The 11,712-nt window shown below is 39.9% G+C and overlaps 1 protein-coding gene across 4 annotated transcripts in view; it reads left to right on the top strand.

The window, feature by feature from the left end:
• Positions 1 to 2,288, top strand: part of opa1 (OPA1 mitochondrial dynamin like GTPase) — a 46,059-nt gene extending 43,771 nt beyond the window's left edge. For all 4 annotated transcript variants that reach the window (XM_088616685.1, XM_088616688.1, XM_088616687.1 and 1 more), the window contains one exon: positions 17 to 2,288. The gene's annotated coding sequence lies outside the window, so the exon portion shown is untranslated. The remainder of the gene's footprint in view (positions 1 to 16) is intronic.
• The last annotated feature ends 9,424 nt before the right edge of the window (positions 2,289 to 11,712 follow it).

The following is an 11,712-nucleotide window of genomic DNA, read 5'->3' on the forward strand; positions in this document are numbered from 1 at the left end:
TTTTTATCTGTTTCAGAGACATTGGATGCAGACCTTGGATCACATAGAATATGCACTGATCAGAGATGACAAATATGTCCTCATACTCTGTTGTAAATTACTGCTAATTATTTGCGTCCCACCTTTAATTTTTATGGCCTTAATACTTTGGCACACAAAATTTCCAAAAGAATGATTTACCCCTTTTAAAATCTTCTTACTGAAATACAAGGTGGATTTAAGCCTGTTGAACAAGCAAGATGAATGTGAAGTAGAACTTTGTGTATAGTTTCTCTCACCTAAAAGCTGTTTGTCACCGATAAAGGATGCACACCAGTTTATTTGTGGGTTTTTTTATCACAGCTATATGTATATTTCTGAAAATAGCTCACAGCATCCAGTACAAACCAAGTATGTTCCAGATGCTAACAATTTTGGAACTGTTAAAATGTAAAAAAAAAATTTCCTTGGTTTTGGCCTGTTTCAAATAAATAGGGGTTTTGTAGAGAGGGAAAAGCTTTTTCCCCTTATGGAAGACCTGCTGCTGTTTATTAAACGCTTACACCATTCTACATCTGTTACTGATTCAGCACATTGGTCTCTGAACTAATGTGGTGTGGATCTCAGGATGCAGGAAGTGAGTGTTAACAGACAGACTCTCGGAGCTGAAACTGCCTTCAGTCTAGTGGTATCCTAGACGTTCAGGAACTTGTGACTGGATCATCGCCTGCAGTCAGATCTGCTTGTAATTTGAATGCTCTGAGAGACTGGGGCTGAAGCCTTCTTTACTCTGAATTCCACCAGATGAATGGAGGCTGATAGTCATTACCGAATTACATTCTTGTTCTGCTAAAGACCGAAGGCATTTATTTTAGTTAGCAAAGCGAATGTGGCAAGGTTGCTTTCCCTAAAGCATACATACATGTAGATACCACCTTTGTGTGTTTTAATGTTTCTGGAACAGTCTCTAGAATAGAATTTCCATTGGTTCACTAGTTTAAAACTCATGTCTTCTCTATAAGTAAGAAGGGACAGCTTTGTTGTCGATACAGCACTTAGGTTTAGTATTTTATTTTAATACCCATTGTAGATTAAAAAAATGATCATTAAAACACATTCTAAGAGAAATGTGTTTTTTTCATCAAGGATATCTTTATGTATAACACAGTTGTATTGATACAGACTCCAGAATTTTCTGCTTTTGTTTGCTCAGTGAATTGAGTATAATGTCATTATCAAATTGTTGTACTTTTTCTCCCTGTCACGTTGTCATCTGTCTTGTCTTTTCCTGATGTGCTTGCCTACGTGTGTTGTCCCTTTGGCAGAGAAAGCTTTGACAAGATCAAAAAAGCAACAGAATCCTTCCTGCCACAGCCAGCTAGGATACAGCTTTGATTTCCATTAGATGCCTAGTTTTAAAAGCCCCCTAAACACTGGCAGTCAATAAAAGCAGCTGGGACAGGAAGCATTTTATCTTCTAGAGCAAGTAAATTCCTTTTGAGCAAAAAAGATTCTAAACAGAGCATTTTGGAACAATGCAAAATGTTTGGTTGGCATTCATAGTACTTAGGATCAGCACCGTCCCCAAGGTAAATGAATGTGAAAGAAAACCTTTCATTTATTTTTGCAGTTCCAAAAAGTCTGATTCTAAATCCAAATGCTCAACACACACACATTTGCCCAGCACTATAGGCTATTCATATAATTATATTCCATGGAAACGTATTAGAATATTAAAACATTTTAACCTAATTTAAGCCAAACTCTCAGATGGCACTTGAGGAAGTCTGTTCTTTGCATATTGCATATTGTTTAGGCTGAGTTGTTTCTTCCCTATTTTTTGCTGAAAACTTATTGTTCAGGAAACTTCCTGTTGGTCAATAAGGGTATGCCACTGGAATATATAAAATCATGAGTCCTGTTGTCATTGCTAAGGTGATAAAAAAGTAAATATTGTCTATATACAGATATAGTACAGTAATTGAGAGTGACAGAACATACTTTTCTTTCCAGTATTTAATGCTTTGATCAACATGAAAGATTTCTGGGTTGTAGAATTCCTTTGTTTTACCAGTTAAGGTCTTGCATGTTGTATCCCATCAAAGGTGTTGTATTTATTAAACGTGATTGTGTTGAAAAAAGGACATTAATAAAAACGTCATTTTCCATGAAAAAGTGAAGGCAATTCAAAATGTAGTCTTTCATGACAATGAATCGTGCAGTGTACAGTATAGTACACTGAGATCTGCTCAGTTCGCCTCAATCCTGTGTGCCCAAGGTTTGCTTATTAAAGCATGGTCTGTACAGTGTCTTCTGGATCTCTGCTTCTGTTTCTTCCTTCAGCATGATGCTTAGGCAGATCCCTGTCAGCATCCTGATTTCATAAACCAGGGATTGCTAACCTCAGGGATCACTATTCCTAGATTTTAAGATGATTTAAGGATATCTAGGAACCCTGTGATTGCACCATTAGAGGACATAGATTGGGACCCCAGCTTAAATTTAAGTTTTGTTCTCCATTAGCACAGTATGTAAAGAGGATCAGGCTTGCACTTACTTTATTTTGCTTTTAACTGTACGTCGAGAAAGAGTCTGGTTAGGATAAATCTGTAAAGAAAAGCTCAAGAGATACTCCTTATTTCAGATTATTTTCTGTATACAAAATCATAAACCTTTTACAGCTACAAGGTAGACTCCATGACTGGTAAGCCACTATAGTCTGAGGTTAGGTAAGTGCCCACCCTTCTCCCTCAACGCAGTTTTGAGAATCCTTCTGCTGGTCAGCTGATTGATAACGCTGGGGGTATAGGTCTTGTTTTTCAAATAAAGCTTTAGCTGGTGGGTTTCCCTTGCGTTTCACAAGGGTGCAATTGTTGTTGGCATGCCGAAACCCAGTCAGGGAGGGGGCATGCCTACGAGCTGCCGAGCCCTGTGGGTCTTCTATGCCCTTGCTAACTTTCAGTTTTCCCATTTCAAAGAGTATGATTATATCCCCCCCCCCCCCCCTTAAAAAGCTAGACCTTCAATTTGTGACTTCATTCAGCTTCTTCAAGAAATGAAAAAGTCAGCCCCCCTCCCCACCACCACCACCACACCAAATCCTTTTGTGCTATCGGATAACGATGTTCTCAGGCCAGGGAGGACACACTATACCAACCATTAGCATTTCCAAAGGCCGTCACGTTGACTAATAGTCAAGGCACAACGTGGCAGTTGCTCAGTTTGTGCTTCCCCTATTATCTGGGTGACACAAAGAAGCCGAGGACTGGTAAAGGCCTGTCAAATCTTGTAATGTAGCAGACAGCCCCAAAGCTTTATTTTTCCCCTTCTTTAAAAAAAAAAAAGCCGCCTTGTTCTTTGTTGATTTTTTTTTTTTTAAAGTTCATGAATGGGCTCTGGGGTAGGTAAATAAATTCAGTGATTCAGGGGGTGGACAGTTGTGTCCGTGTTACTGTTTGTTTGCAGCCTTGTCGGAGGGATGGGACATCTCGGCCTGCTCTTTGTTCCCTATGGTCTCTGTACAGGTTAGGAGTTAATGGAGGGCCTTGTGCACAGCCGACAGAGCACAAATGTGCCAGCATGCAGGATACCGCACGTCCAGCCACCTCGACGGGGGGGGGTATTGAGGAGAGGAGCAGTGTTCTCTAACTTCTGTCTGTTGTTTGCTGGTCACCAATGCTTATTTGTCCTACAGCTCCGCTGTTCTGCTTGTGTAACCCTGGGCTGAAGAGCAACCACATCTTCAACAATTTTTACTGGCGGGGAGTGTGTGTGGGGAGAAGATGGCAAGATGAATAGTGCTTGCTGTCGTTTCATTCTTGATGGCAAGCGAACGCACCGAAACCTGTCCATATCGTTAATTTGAAATCCACCACTCTTAATTTCACCACTCCCCTTACCACACTGCAGAAGAGAACGCACTGGTGCCTGCCGGTTTCCAGAAGGAATGCTGTGATTTTTCAAATACACACGGAGAAAAAAAACCACATTGCTTGGTCCCAATGCGTTTTCTGCAGTCAAGTCTGTGCTTTCCTTAAAACAAAAATAAACCTTGTGCAAGTGCTCAGATCAGTGTGACAAATCTGATATTCTCCTATATTCTTTTCACCAATTAAAAACGTATGTACAAGTGTTCAGCTGTAACTGCTTTAGGCAGCAATGAAATGTAATTGTGGAAGAAACAGATCTCATTCCTTAGTGTCTACCAACAACTAGATTATTGTTCCCTTGGGCCTCATACTTTAGGACCTACATTGTGTTTGTTTTGCATTTATGTGTGCTGGGTACATCCTCAGTACAGCCTTCTAACTATGTAATGGGGTGTGTTTCGGTGTCCGATCAGAGCAGGTCACAGAGGTTAGAATCCCCAGAGTTCTGTCTGACACAGAGGATGATTAAAGAACTCCAGCCGCCTCAGCCATCATTAGCTGATAATGTTGATTTTTAGTTACTAAGTAATACTTAGTAACTAAAACAACACAGGTTGTTTATTTACTGATTTTGTCAACTTATGAAACCAGTGATTTATTAACCTGTAGTTAATTTAAGAGATCTTAAATAAAAATAATTCAAAGGTGGGAATGAATTAGAATTGAATTAGCTTCTTGAAAATGAAAAGCGGGGGTTCAATTAATTACTAATGCCAAACCTATATCTCTGGCCTAATCTGTGTGGAATCCGCAGTAGTGGCCACATCCCCCCACACACATACGTAACAGATGAGAGAACAAGACTTGCTGTTAGATTGGTGTTAGGCACCCGTCGCCCAGTAAACATCAATTGATACACCAAAATAAAAGAAGCAGAAACACAGGAGTAAAGACTCCACTGTGGCTTATGCCAGAGGCCTACTTTCATGTGGAGATGAGAGTTGTCATGGATAATAGAGAGCCAAACAACCAAGTGAAAGGCAGGGGCTCATGGCAGTGTTGTGGCTGGTGGGATGGTTTTAGGAGGATTATGTGCATATTCATGACCACTATGAGGCCAGCAGGTGAGGCCCAGGGCCCAGTAGCTCATCCTTTAGGTAAACAGCTCCATACACATTCTTGGTTGCCAGGATGAAAGTGTATCCACAGTGTGACTGATCTCTTAGAAAAGGGATCCTGATACTGCTCCACTTGTCCTGAGATGGAGACACTGAAGGTTTCTTTCATTACTAAAGTGGCACTGTGTGGCCAAACCAAAAAGGGTCTGGTGACATTACTTGACTGGCATGAATGGTATCTTAGCAGTCTTAAAACCCTGTGCAAACAAACGCAAAGCCCTGGCATTTATACAGAGAGCAGACTAGCTTTCTGTCTTTTTGCGTGGTTTGAAAAATAAAATATGGATAAAACTGGTTAGGTAGAAAAGGGGTTTGAATATATAGATTGGTTGATTAGTATGTGAGTAAGATCTTTGTCGTTGATTTGTCCGTGCTCACGTGCTCAGCCACTGGTGCTCTTTAAGAGTGGGGAACTGATTTAGCTGTGCTCATGCCGTGGAACTCAGGTTTTTGTCATTTTCACTTTCTTTTTGCTTCTGCTGTGTGTTACATAGATGCTATTGAGTTTATATAAAGTTCCTGTAAATAATATTGGATTATTCATATTGATGTTACTTAGTGATACAGGCTGTGCTCAATGAGAACTGGGCATGAATTGATAAATAGGGTAGGTTAGTTACCACACAGCTCTTTACTGAAGGTTTTCTGTCATTCATATTGTACTCTGTTCTCCTTTAGATCATTCTTGTATCTTTATTCAGTTTCCAAATTTTAAAATGATTTCGGCAAAATCTTACTTACCAAGCTGAGTTATATAAAAAACATACAATAGTCTTCCAATCACAAACCATAAATGCCATATATTAACCATGTTGGGCAATAGATGTCTTTGATTATTTTCTTTTTAATTAAAATTCTGGCTTGTCAATCTTGTCAATTTTGAAAAACTATTTTATATAATTTTGTAAATGCTGACTGAATTTAAAACATCAAAGTCTTTACAGGACCCTACCAAAGTACTTAAAAAAAGGAAGATATTTAAGGGTATATGCTCCTGTATACTCCTTTCCTAATTATTGTTTAATCATTATCCCAGTTAAATTTCTGGCTGTTTTAGTCTGCAGCTGCAGAGAAGAAAACTATTTATTTCTTCATCACTTCAATGTGTCAGTGTCTGCTTGGTCACTTGACTCTTTGTGTCACTGTGTTAAGAAACGTACATATTGATAAGCAGGGCTTTATTTAAAGACTGTTATGATACACCTAAGGGAAAGCAAATTCAAGTTTGGTTAAATGGCCTCCTATAATTTATAAAGCCATTTGCCTTAAGTAAATGTAAACAACATTAATTAAGTTCAATAGCATAATTCAAATATAAATTCAATCTGTACATGCAAAGGTGCTAAAAAATATGGATGAGGAAAACTAGAGCCAAGTTACTAACGGTATATGGAGAAAGTGAATTATTTAAAAGAAAAAAGTAGTTAGGATGGAACAAGTCGGTCAGCATTCAACTGCTTCCCTTGCAGAAAGTTCTGTTTTACAATTTGCCTGTTTATTCACCTGCCTGTCGCCCCGTGCCAAAGCCCTCAGCAGATTAAAGAGCTGTACACAGAGTGCACACGCCAAGGAAGACTGGGTGTCACACAGCTGTTACTGCAAAGAGTTTCTCCAAATATTGGACTAAAGTCTTGGACAACTGTAACTCTCCCGAAGGCTGTTGACAATCACCAGCTAATGGCATTGTTTCCATTGTCCAGCCTGAGTGCAAGCCCTAGCTAGGCCACTGGCTGTTTCCTGAGGGAGAAAGGGTGTGTGTGCAGTTGAAAACACACACATAGTTTGTTGTGATCTGTAGTGGAGAATGTTTGCTCTGCCAATACAGAGAACTGTTGCCCTCTCCAATCCCATCTCAAATAGCACTCCCAGGAAAGAGACTCCTTTTTGTCTCAATATATAGCCCCTCTTTTACCACGGGAAGGCAAATAATTATGGCATTTAATGCATAGACAATGCGATTGCAGCATCCCAATGTTTTCAAGCAATAGTTCAGTCTATAGTTGTTCCCTTATTCAGCACTAGTCTGCTGTTTTGAGGCAGAATGAGAGACAGGACATTTTCTGAAGCTACTGTAGCCCTTCACCTTTGGAAAGGTGGCCGACTTAACACCTTTGCAAACCCCAGTGGATAATGAGGTCTTCTGCCATTCATGTGCTGTTTGACATAGGTAAATCATTATCACTAATGCTATTTCAAATTTGTTATACATCTTGCTGGTTTCTAATACACATCTGTCTAAAGTCATTCATTTTCACTTTGATTTGTATACAGTACATAGAAATTTAAGAGCAACTTCATTGGCTAGCCAACAGAAAAGGATTACTGTAGGTAGGGTTCCTTAGCTGTGGTTAAAGGCACTAACTCACTGAAGATGAAGTTAAAGCTACTGTACTGCAAACGATAATGAAAGCCATCTTTCTGATCACCTTCCAAAGTAAAAGGTATCATTAAACCGATATTTTTCTGGATTATATGTTTGTATGTTATCAGGAAAACTGAAAGCATTAATGTCATTAACGCAATAATATGTCATTTGAATTCAGTCATTCTTTACATTTGTTCTGTGGAAATAAAATATTGCACTAACAACAAAACATGAAATAAACCTAAGCATTTAACCTGAAATGCATTTATATGACTTATTCTCGCTTTGTATTTTTAAAGAAACAACGATGCTAACAAATACTGTTATCAATGGTCACTTTCTGCATAAGCACAGAGGATGCTAAGTTTTAAATATAGTTTTATACCCTCCTGTTGCAGTATGAATCAAGAACTTGAAGTCTAGCCAGGCCAGGTAAAATATACAAAGATATCCGCTGAAGAAAACATATGGTAAGAGTAATTTTCAGCGGATTTGTGCCACATGCAAATATAGCACAAAGAGGAAGAAAAGCGATATTATTATAAACCCAAATTGTTCAGCTTAACTAGACAACGAGACAACAAGGCAGGCTCACCACTGGAAATACTTTGAAAGGACTTTGGAAGAGAGGTAACTTGCCTTACAGTGCACCAGTATGCTACTGGTGTACTAGACACAGGCTACAGTTCCACTGAGGCCTGATTAAACCCCTAGGCTATGTGAAAGATTGGGTTGAAAAAAAGCTCCAAAAAAGCTTGCCAAGGGAGTTACCCCACACACCTCGCTGCCTAGCTGATAGATGGAATATGTCCATATTACCCCCAGGGCAGAGTCTGACCTTATGCCTCTCAGCCTAGAGCTAGGGATTGGAGTTTGCTAATGACCTGTAAGAACACAACCAGAAGTCCTTCTCAGAGGCTCACCACAGACAGACAGAATGATTGCATTATTTCTTTTTCCAAGAAAAGTTCTTAGCGCTGATTTTTCATCTTTATATAAATTGCCGACCTATATTGATTGTCACGGTTTTCTGATTTAGTGAGAAAGAGAGAAGGCTCTCCCTCTCTTTAAAATGTGCAGCTCTTTTGCTCTGCATTTTAATTAGCCTGACTACAGACCACTCCCTACACTGTTAAAGTAATTGGAAAATTATGCAAACAAACTGCCACTGATATATATACATCCTATCAGTGTTTTAAAAGTAATGGGGAGGAAGAGGAGGGGTGTTGCTGAGGCTTTGGGAGTGAGTGGGAGACCAGGGGTGTGAGGAAATATCTATTGTTTGAGAGAAACAATGTCAGAGTTTATGTATTGTTGTGATTCCCACACTGTGTGCAGTTTATTGAGCAGTCTGGCTGATTACAATGGCTCTCATTCTTTCAGATAAAGAATCTCCACTGACTGGGGTAAAGAGAAGAGTGACAAAGTAAGTCGCAGAAAAATGAAAAGACTTCCAAAACCTTTGACAATAGTGGTACATACTGTATAAGGAAAACTAAACTGAGCAATGTGTTTATATTAAAATGACATACTGTCTCTATATACAGTAAAGGAACAAGTAATAAATTAATTCCATGCTGAAAAGAGAAGAAAGAAAACACAACGTTTAGGCCATGGAGCCTTCTTCAGGTGTGTTTTCTTTCTTCTCTTTTCAGCATGGAATAAACCTATTACTTGTTCCTTTGCAGCCTGCGCATGCTGACGCAGCTGCCCACCTGAACTACTTATATATACAGTATACTGCTATGTGTGTAATCAGTGAATCAGTAATCAGATTAGCTGTAGTTATATTTTATATTTTTTTAATAAAAAGTAAAATATTTGTATTATTAGTTATATATTTTATCTATACTGTATATCACTGGTTATAACACTTGTAGAGTGGTATGTGCTTAACAGTAACTACTGCCTCTGGGAGCTATACAGTACAAGCTTAATGTGGCCCGTTGGCAATATTTCTTCCTTAAATGTTAAAGCTTCGTTTTGACCTGCACAGCTTTCCAGCTGCTCTCCTTGCCCTGAGACATGACTGCTTCGTGTCAGTCATGACAAAATCCTCCTTCATTTACCTCTGGGCACAAGGGAGCAATTAAAACTGTCTACCTGCCCGGGGCTTCTCTTCAACCTCTGACCACTGACGTGAGGCGAGGCCCCCCATGCTGACAGACAGTACTCAGGAGTGTCCAAGCAAGACCACCGCCTCCCTCCTCCACAGGGTCAGTGCCTGACCACCCAGAGCCCCAAGCTCTCCGGTGCTGACAGCGGTGCCCGTGGGGTTATGTGGGAGAAAGCTTGTACGTGCTTAATTGGGCAAATCGATGCAGTGACACAACTGTGGTCAAGTACGGTGCTTCATTCTTGAGCTACACAAATAAAGGAGAGCCAGAAAGGCGTCTTGTGGGTTACAAATGGCCGAATCCCTAACGGCTGATATGCTACAATGAGTTAGACACTCTGCAGTTGAGGATAGACGTCTGTCCTACCTGTGCAAATAACGGTTACATTTCTTTTAATTCTTACAGTATACAACAATAGGTTAACTGTCTGCTAACTTGATAGTATTGATAAATAGTTCAGTGGCTTAAAAAAGGGCAAAAGGTTTGGACACATTCTGTATATGAGGTGTGTTTAGACTTTTGTGGACGAGTAGACTGCATTTTGCTGGATGACTGCTTATGGGATTACAAATGTAGCAAAGGAAACTATGATTTCTGATTTTTTGTTTTTCTGTAAGGCACCTGACACATTTGGATAAAAAGGTTTAATAAGCTTAGGCAGGTAGAACAATGCAAGCATTAAAGTGTATCATGCTGTCAGTGCACAGCATTGGGCAGGCCAATAGTGGGTTTGTGAAGCTGAAGACCACCTGACCCAATAAGCTCTGTGTGTGTGTGTGCTACAAGGTGACCAATAGCGAACATGCTCAAATGAAAGGAGAGTCATATGACGTACTTTCCATGTCTGCTAGAAATGATTTGAATTGTATAATTACTAATCAATTAAATAAATGAGGCTCTTTTGAGATCTACTTTCTTTGTTTTCTGTTAAATGATATCTCCTATTTCAGCAGTTGCTGTTTCAGTTACCTCAAAGGTATGTGAGATACATAGCAACCTTGCATGGCATGTGTTTTAATAAACAGAAAATTTCATATATCCATGATTCATTGATCCAAACATGCTGGGCTCCGTAAGTTTATTTATCAATCGATTTCCATATCACTATATTTCCTGGTGTGTGCGCACAAGTCTTCAGGACAAGCCATGTCTGAGGTAGACATCTGGACTAAAAAGAGAAAAGGAAGCACAAAGAGACAAAAAAATGTTGAAAAGAAAGAAAAGAAAAGGTTCCCTTGTTAGATCAAAAATCCAAGACGGGATGATCCCTCGTGTAATGCTGAACAATGAGTCCATAAAGGAAAGGAAACAGCAGTATCTCCCATTCTTCATGTGGATCTCCATGTCAACCTTTCTTCTCCCCGTGGTGGTGGGTGAGGCAGCTCTGAACTACTGGGTTAGCAGAGCAAAGCAGGCTTTCATCCTTCCATATTCTAATCAGGCTGATTAAAAGCCTTCGTCGAAGTTATTCGGTGTCCAGACTTATCCAAACAAACAGCAGTGCTGGGCAGCTGAGGCAGGGCTAAGGTCCTGGTGGTCTGTGACCTTGGCTTTATCATCCCGCTGTCGCCATCGCCCTTCAAACACCGAACTCCCCATCAGTAGCTTCTGTGGGGCCCTAATACCCAGCTCACCTACTGAGGTCAGCCCTTCAACATAGACCCAGCTAGTTTTTAATCAGCTCCGGCAGCACTTTTGTTAGCATAGCCCTTAAGGTCCAAGCAACCCACTCTTTGTTCAGCTGGCTTACAAAGGGGAGTCACTGAATTCTAGACACATAGAGGTTACGATGACCACAGACCACATAGTTTGAAATGCTACTGTGACTGCCACATCCACGTCTACTGACACACCTGATGCTGGTAATAATTCGCTCCTGCAGGTGAGTAGAAATATGATCAACTGCATTTACAGAGCACCCACAACGGGTGTAATAAACATCTGTGCATGATTGTAAAATGTTGTTTGAAAGATATTAAGTTCCAAAGGGCCATATTAAGACATTAAAGATAATCTGCTGCACATAAATGTTACATGTTCATGGACAAAGTGTTCATGGACAAAATGTCAACTTCATCCAAATCCTTGGCTTTAAAAGTATGTTAGTAAACCAATAACAGAAACCAAACACAGACGTTTAGTAAAAAAGTCTAATTGATTCAAGATTAAGGGGGAAATCCTAGGCTATGAGGGTGTTCAATTAA

The sequence above is a fragment of the Lepisosteus platostomus genome, chromosome 2 (genome assembly GCF_059453375.1).
Source record: "Lepisosteus platostomus isolate fLepPlt1 chromosome 2, fLepPlt1.hap1, whole genome shotgun sequence".
NCBI classification, from domain to species: domain Eukaryota; kingdom Metazoa; phylum Chordata; class Actinopteri; order Semionotiformes; family Lepisosteidae; genus Lepisosteus; species Lepisosteus platostomus.